Below are 9,360 nucleotides of genomic sequence, written 5' to 3'. Positions count from 1 at the left end.
AATGACATAGAGTAAATCATCCCTCCATTGTGATAGATCATTGCAAGTGAGAGAACCTTCTATGCACAAACTTTATATCTGGGAAATCTACTCAGAGACATGTTAATTCATCCCCTCGTGTTTTCTGCCACCGACGTACCTGTGAGAAGTTGCCTTAGAAGTTGCCTTAGAAGACAATTAATTCAAATTGCTACAACAAGCCTCTGCTTCTGCACCTGAGAATCAGATTGTACATTGTATATTCACAAGCCACAGGCTCCAGCTTGCGTTACCATTTTGTAAAATTCCTATTTCCTTCTGAAAGCCAGTTAACAGTAAATTTTGTCGCAACATTATTGTTGCACTTGTTTTGCTGGGCTGCATACCAGTCATGATTTATTTCCCCTGCTTGAACTGTGTGAAATAAAGTAACTTAGTGGAACCACAGGCCTTCATGGCCATCTTTCCTACTGTTTAGACGTAACTAGAAGGTTAGTCATTCTTTTGTTACATTTGCTTACATATCTGGGCCTAAAAGGCAAGTTTTAAATCATCATTCATTTCACCTAACCAAACTCAGTCAAATATGTAATATATATATATATATAGTATATATATATATATATATATATATATATATATATATATATACATATACATATATATATACATATATATATATATATATATTATAGAGATATATATATATATATATATATATATATACATTTATATATATATACATATATACATATACACATATATATATATATATATATATATATATATATATATATATAAATATATATATATATATATATATATATACATATACAGCAAAGACATACATATATATATATTATATATATTATAAATATATATATATATATATATATAGTATATGTTATATATATATATATATATATATATCTCCAAACAGCAGTGGCCACAGCCGGATACACTGTACATCAATGAGGAGGACATAGACTTGCTAAAAAGGGTCAATTTATTCCCGACGTTTCGTAATGTCTTCATTACATTTTCGAGGGCTGTACAAAATAAATAACAAATTGAAAAAGGTTATAAATTTAAATGAAAAAATTAAGATTGCACGATGATTACAAATTAAAACAAAATTAGAAGGAACAATTAAAACGGACAACTTAAAAAATAAAACAAAATCTCCCTAAAAGAGAGAAAATGAAGGCAAAGGTAAGTAGATCTAGACCAACCTATTCAGCGGCCATACATGACTGAAGAGAAACGAAGGACTAAGAGACTGGTACAGTGTGCCGGCAGAGGTTTGACTGTTTAACAAGGGGACGAGTTGTTTAATCATTAACGATTCTAAATTGTCAATTCATGGCTGCTGGAAGCTCGCCCTTAAACTGAAAAGTCCTTATTTTCAATAGAAGTTTTACACATTCTAGAATGATTTCTGATATTAGAAAACTCTGGCTTTGTAATTCTACTGACTGTCATATAGCTTACACCAAGATGAGAGAGTATACGCTGCACTTCAGAAGCCTCCTGGTGGTCCAATATAAGTTCCTAAATTACAGTTAGACAAATATAGCTATATACACACCCGGAGGACATGTAAGGGCATAAACGATCTTTGTGCTTAAATATGACCTGATGGTAAGAGGATTGACGGTATCAGGTGGACCTCAATGGCTCTAAACTTATTGGATCTGTTGCGAAAAAATTTTTTCTAAAGTATCATCATATAAAAGCGAAAATTTGCCATAAAAATTCAATTCTCAAAGATCATAAATTTGTAGGCTTGAGGGAGAAGTACTTGTCTAGAAGCGTGCAAAGTATCTTAAAGACCAGTTCAGACAGGATGCAGTTTTCGTTAAAATATTTACATAAAAAGACGATCTCATCTTGGAATAGAAACCAATCAGAAGTTAGCGTTAGAGCCCTGTGGAGGAGAATAAAAACAGAATCAATTTTAAAGTTAAAAAAACAAAAACTATAAAAATTTGACCCTAAGCCCGTAAACGTTCTTTTCCTAAAAATCGTGGTTAAAAATATTATTTTGTCTAAGAACAAGGACGTCTGAAAAGGAAAGCTGATTTTCATGTTCTTTTTCCACGGTAAACTTAACATTGTGATATTGTAAATTTAGAAACGCAAGAAAGGGATCAGCATCACAATTATGTCTAAAAAGGGCAAAGGTATCATAAAGATACCTTACATAGAAAAGGGGGCGGCAGGCTAAGGGACAATCACCTAAGAAGTGCTCCTCCAGGGAGCACGTAAAAATGTTGGAAAAAGTAGGACTGAGAGGACTTCCCATCGCCATGCCGTCAACCTGCTTGTATAACTTACCGTTAAAACAAAGGTTGTGTCCACGCACATTCTTTGATATATATATATATATATATATATATATATATATATATATATATATATATATATATATATAATACATGTACAATATTTCTCCCCTTCCAATTATTTTCTACGTACATGACTGATTAGTGGATGTGCCTGTGCTTGTGATTAGTGGGTGATGACAGGTGATATGTTAAAGGATATGAGGCCTGGTGTGGACCTCTGAACTTATCCCAACAAACAGAAACCACGAGACGTAATAAACACTGTGTTATTAAAATTTCTCCTCTTAAATTATGGCAAACACGCCTCTTGAAAATAAGCAAATAAAATGACTCGGGAAATACATAGAAGGCAGTGTTCCACACTCTGGAACTAATGGTGCCAAGAGCTATTTCCATATGGGTACTCAGCTTAGCACTTTTTATTGCAGTTCAAGGATTAAAATACTACATTGCGTAATTTCAAACTGATCCTACTAATTCACTTCAAGAAATTCTTTTTTGATTCTAAATACCTCTGCATGATTTGGAAGTCTGAAAAGGGGAATTCAGATATATTATACTTGATTGCTTATCAGATTTTGTTATATTTAAGATTAAAAAATTTTTTTGGGTCTGGCAAATTTATTTTGCTGAAGTTTGTCAGTTATGGGAAAATTTTAGATTAATTCCTGGTTTGTTATCTTTTTCATGATATTATATATATGTATGCATATATGTATATGTTTATATATACATACACACACACACACACACACACATATATATATATATATATATATATATATATATATATATATATATATATATATATATATATATATATATATATATATATATATATATATATATATATATATATATATATATATATATATATATAGGAACACAAACAAGCTAGCTATAGTCAACAATTTTATTCCACTGGGACGTTTCGGCTTTAACACACTAAGCCATTTTCGACATAAAACAGTGGCAAACACCAAAACATAAAACTTTATACAAGTAAAATACAAATCAAAGAAAGGTCACACTGAGAATAATTTTTATAAACTACGTTACCATAAAAAAAAAACACTTCAGAAAAGAAACATAGTGACTTAAAACTAATACAATTCAATGAATTACAATAGTCAATAAAACTAAGAAAAAACAGATGAGATAAAATAAAAAAACATCAAATAAAACACAGGACTAGGAAACATTTGATGTTTTTTATTTTATCTCGTCTTGAGTTTGTTTTATCTTAGTTTTATTGGCTATTGTAATTCACTGAATTATATTAGTTTTAAGTCACTATGTTTTCTTTGCTAAGTAGTTGTGTTGTTTTTATGGTAGCGTAGTTTATAAAAAAATTATTCTCGAGTGTGACCTTTCTTTGATTTGTATTTTACTTGTATAAAGTTCTGTGTTTTGGTGGTTGCCTCTGTTTCAGGTCGAAAATGGCTTAGTGTGTTAAAGCTGAAACGCCCCAGTGGAATAAAAATGTTGACTATAGCTCTTGTTTGGCTGTTCCTGATGAGTATCAGATTCCCTAGGAATCAATCTTCAGCAACTATATATATATATATATATATATATATATATATATATATATATATATATATATATATATATATATATATATATATATATATACTTATCATTCAGCTTTATTAAAGTTTATCTATAAAATGTATTAAAACCCAGCAAGATAAATTATCTGACAAGTAAAAATAACGTCTAACCCACGAAGACAAGAAGGAAACATCCTTATGAAAACCTAAACATCAACAGTTTCAAACCAGAGGTACCCTGACAATGATCTTTGCAACAAACACTTACTGGACACTGCAGGAGACTGCGTGTCCCTTAGCAATAACCCAAAATGAAGCTGGACCCCGAATTTGGAAATAAAGGCAGAAGAAGGAGGAGAAAACAACAATTTTTGTAGTGACAGAGAACCGGGTCAGAGAGCAAGGCGCTCTTGCAAATCGCCTTCAGGAGCACTCAACAGCTTCTTTATGGCATATCCTTGACAGCACGCAAAAACAGAGAGAGAGAGAGAGAGAGAGAGAGAGAGAGAGAGAGAGAGAGAGAGAGAGAAGGAATATTGTCTGACGTTAATGGAGTTTACTGGAATAATGATATCACTGTACTTCTCTGTTTAATCTGATGGTGATGATCTAATTATTTTTGAGTTAATTCACCCCAGTCCCCAACTCTACATATATTATAATAAATAATAATAATTGCATCCAAACACTAATAATAAATACTCATAAATATTCATTTGGCTGAGGTGCCTATGGTTGATCAACACTCATTGATTTCTTAATCTCAATTCGACTTGAAACTCCTTCTGTCATAGATTCTATAGGTAATTATGATGGCTGGTAGTTTTGTACATAGTTTGGTGAGCTTAGTGTTAGTGCTAGTTTATTCATTTCAATGTTCACGAAATTGTAGTAGTCTTGAATTTTGGAATAATTAACTATTCTTCATTTAATATATATATATATATATATATATATATATATATATATATATATATATATATATATATATATATTGTCACAAATGTATGCTGCTCTCGTCTCTATGTGCTCTTGCAGTAAGGACAATAGTCCCATCCAATAAGGGGTGGTACTCTACAGTCTAGGACAGTGAGAGCGAAGTGGTAGTTTGATCGCAGTTTTGAGAGAAGAGTCAGGTCAGATAACGCATTAGTTCTTGTCCCAAGAACTATATTCCTGTGCTCTCCTTTCTGCTGGTCTTAATTGTCTTTTCAGGAATGTCAGCACACCTTCCTTAATCCTCGCCACTTCTGGGGCCTGAAGACTCATAGATAAACAACAACCAGTCAAAAGATGGAGAGCAGGATCAGTCCCGACTCGAGTCTCTCGCAGGCCAGACCTGGCCTTAACTACGTCCGTAACTTGGCCGTCGCCTTGCCTTGGCACGTGGCCACACTGGCATTAAGGTCACGAGCGACCTGGCTATAAGCAGCCCCGAAGTTGTTAATGAAAGGCATATTGGATCATCCAGTTCATATGCAATAGTGCCCACTGCAATTTGGAAGTGCCCGGTAAGTCTGAGATTAACAATTAAGTGCCAGTTTCTGTCCCTCTCACTAAATCTCTCAATACTTTTTCCTTAAATTTCCTCTCCCAAAATAAAATCCCTGATTATATAGTAGCATGTGTGTTCCCCATATGAGTTAAGTCTATTGATGAATTAATCCCTTGCTCAATGACACAGAGTAAGTCATCCCTCCATTGTGATAGATCATTGCAAGTGAGAGAACCTGTTATGCACAAATCCTTATCTGGGAAATCTACTTCCAGAGACATGTTTATCTCATCCCCTCATGTTTCTGCTACTGACCATCTGTGAGAAGTTGACATAGTTAGAAGTTGCCATAGAAGATAATTAAATCTTCCTTGCTACAAGCAAGCCTCTGTTCTACAACTGAGTGTTCAATTGCACTCTGCATATTCACGAGTCACGGGCTCCCAAATTGCATTACCGTTGTGTAAATTTCGATTTTCCTTCTGAAAGCCAGTTAACTGTAAATTATGTAGTAAGATTATTGTTGCACTTGTTTTGCTAGATTGCTTACCAGTCATCATTTATTTCCCCTGTTTGAACTGTGTGAAATAAAGGTAATTTTAGTAATCACGGGCTTTCATAGCGACCTGTCCCTCTGATGTAATTAGAAGGCAAGTTCTCCCATTTGTTACATTTGGTTACATATCTGGGCCTAAAAGGCAAGTTTTAAATCACTATTCATTTCACTAACCAAAACTCAGTCAAATAATATAATATATATATATATATATATATATATATATATATTATATATATATATATATATATATATAATATATATATATATATATACATATATATATATATATATATATATATATATATATATATATATATATATATATATATATATATATATATACATATACATATATATATATATATATATATATATATATATATATATATATATATATATATATATATATATATATATATATATATAGTTATTATACATACATATATATATATATATATATATATATATATATATATATATATATATATATATATATATATATATATATATATATATATATATATACATATATATATACATATATATATATATATATATATATATATATATATATATATATATATATATATATATATATATATATATATATATATATATATATATATATATATATATATATATATATATATATATATATATATATATATATATATATATATATATATATATACATATATATATATATATATATACTCATATATATATATATATATATATATATATATATATATATATATATATATATATATATATATATATATATATATATATATATATATATATATATATATATATATATATATATATATATCTCCAAACAGCAGTGGCCACAGCCGGATACACTGTACATCAATGAGGAGGACATAGACTTGCTAAAAAGGGTCAATTTATTCCCGACGTTTCGTAATGTCTTCATTACATTTTCGAGGGCTGTACAAAATAAATAACAAATTGAAAAAAGGCTATAAATTTAAATAAAAAACTTAAGGTTGCACAATGATGACAAATTAAAAAAAATTAGAAGGAACAATTAAAAAGGGCAACTTAAAAAATAAAACAAAATCTCTCTCTAAAAAGAGAAAAAAATGCAATACAAAAGGTAAGTAGATCTAGACCAACCTATTCAGCGGCCATGTTACGACTGAAGAGAAAACGAAGGACTAAGAGACTGGTACAGTGTGCCGGCAGAGGTTTGACTGTTTAACAAGGGGACGAGTCGTTTAATCATTAACGATTCTAAAATTGTCAATTCATGGCTGCTGGAAGCTCGCCCTTAAACTGAAAAGTCCTTATTTTCAATAGAAGTTTTACACATTCTAGAATGATTTCTGATATTAGAAAACTCTGGCTTTGTAATTCTACTGACTGTCATATAGCTTACACCAAGATGAGAGTATACGCGTACCTTCAGAAGCCTCCTGGTGGGTCCAATATAAGTTCCTAAATTACAGTTAGGACAAATATAGCTATATACACACCCGGAGGACATGTAAGGGCATAAACGATCTTTGTGCTTAAATAAGGACCTGATGGTAAGAGGATTGACGGGTATCAGGTGGACCTCAATGGCTCCAAACTTATTTTGGATCTGTTGCGAAAATTTTTTCTAAAAGTATCATCATATAAAAATGAAAATTTGCCATAAAAATTCAATTTCGTAACATCATAAATTCTAGGCTTGAGGGAGAAGTACTTGTCTAGAAGCGTGCGAAGTATCTTAAAGACCCGTTCAGACAGGATGCAGTTTTCGTTAAAATATTTACATAAAAAGACGATCTCATCTTGGAATAGAAACCAATCAGAAGTTAGCGTTAGAGCCCTGTGGAGGAGTAAAAACAGAATCAATTTTAAAGTTAAAAAAACAAAAACTATAAAAATTTGACCCTAAGCCCGTAAACGTTCTTTTCCTAAAAATCGTGGTTAAAAATATTATTTTGTCTAAGAACAAGGACGTCTGAAAAGGAAAGCTGATTTTCATGTTCTTTTTCCACGGTAAGCTTAACATTGTGATATTGTAAATTTAGAAACGCAAGAAAGGGATCAGCATCACAATTATGTCTAAAAAGGGCAAAGGTATCATAAAGATACCTTACATAGAAAAGGGGGCGGCAGGCTAAGGGACAATCACCTAAGAAGTGCTCCTCCAGGGAGCACGTAAAAATGTTGGAAAAAGTAGGACTGAGAGGACTTCCCATCGCCATGCCGTCAACCTGCTTGTATAACTTACCGTTAAAAACAAAGGTTGTGTCCAGCACAGCCAGGCTTAACAGTTTTAAAAAACGTACGGTTAAAACCACTAAAAACTGTGTCGGGTTCCGGTAAAAAGTTATTTAAAATGATATTAATAGTTTTCCTCACAGGTACATTAGTAAAAAGGTTCTACATCAAAGCTGGTCATGAACAGGTCTGAATCTTGCAATAAAATCTTTTCTTTGAATTGACTGTTATTTTTTAAAGTGAAATTATTTGTAGTTAATGGCTCAAGCAAGGGAACCAAAAATTTTGCCAATTTGTAATTAGGGGAGTTGTATAATGCAAGGATAGGTCGCAAAGGGGTACCTTGTTTATGAATCTTTGCTGGCCCATAGAGGATACCATAAGACGAGCCTGTGACAAACAATTCTTGATAAGTTTCATTATTAATAATGTTTTCACTTTTCAGGGTTCTCAAGAAACGGTTAATTTTATCTTCCGTTTTGAAAATGATGGAATAATCGAGCGATCCAATCATTTGAAATTTGGAGGAATCATTAAGAATGATTTCCATTTTCGTAATATAATCCAGTTTATTCAACAAAACAACTCCATTACCTTTATCTGGTTTCGTGATTATTGAGGTCTTCTTTCTGTGACAGTTCCTTTAGTTTCAAAATCAGCCTTTTTAAAACATGAAGTCCATTGGGTCTTTAGTTTTCTGAAAGTGTGATGTGACAGATCAAATAAGTGATTTTGGAGATCACCAAGGTGGACATTAAATAGGCTGGTGGGGATGATTGTATCCTCGTAATACTCTTAGTCATAGCAAGTGGGTTTGGCTTGCACTTGGGCCACTCGAATCATGTTGTGCTATCCTCTGTGGGGCAGGGTAGGGATGCGGACATTTGGGAGTCGGTTCTCACTTGTGCCATTGGTCGAAGAATAAACTCCATGAAAAGCTGATGATATCTTTTTGAGGTCTTCAGGTTAAATTTTGTCTCCCTGTCAAATCTTTATGATAAGTGAAAATAAAGATTCAATGTAGCGACTCGGCGCGGTTGACAACCGCTGGAACCTTCTCTGACAACCGTTCTTTAGAAAAATAAAAAAAAGAATCCTGATATAATCACATTGGAACCTTATGCTCCAGTAGAAAACAAGTCCGACCCAACCTTGACTCACTTCGACTCCCTCTTTGGGAGTGGAAGT

This window comes from Macrobrachium rosenbergii, chromosome 54, assembly GCF_040412425.1.
Source record: "Macrobrachium rosenbergii isolate ZJJX-2024 chromosome 54, ASM4041242v1, whole genome shotgun sequence".
NCBI classification, from domain to species: Eukaryota; Metazoa; Arthropoda; class Malacostraca; order Decapoda; family Palaemonidae; genus Macrobrachium; species Macrobrachium rosenbergii.
This window is presented reverse-complemented; position numbering follows the sequence as displayed.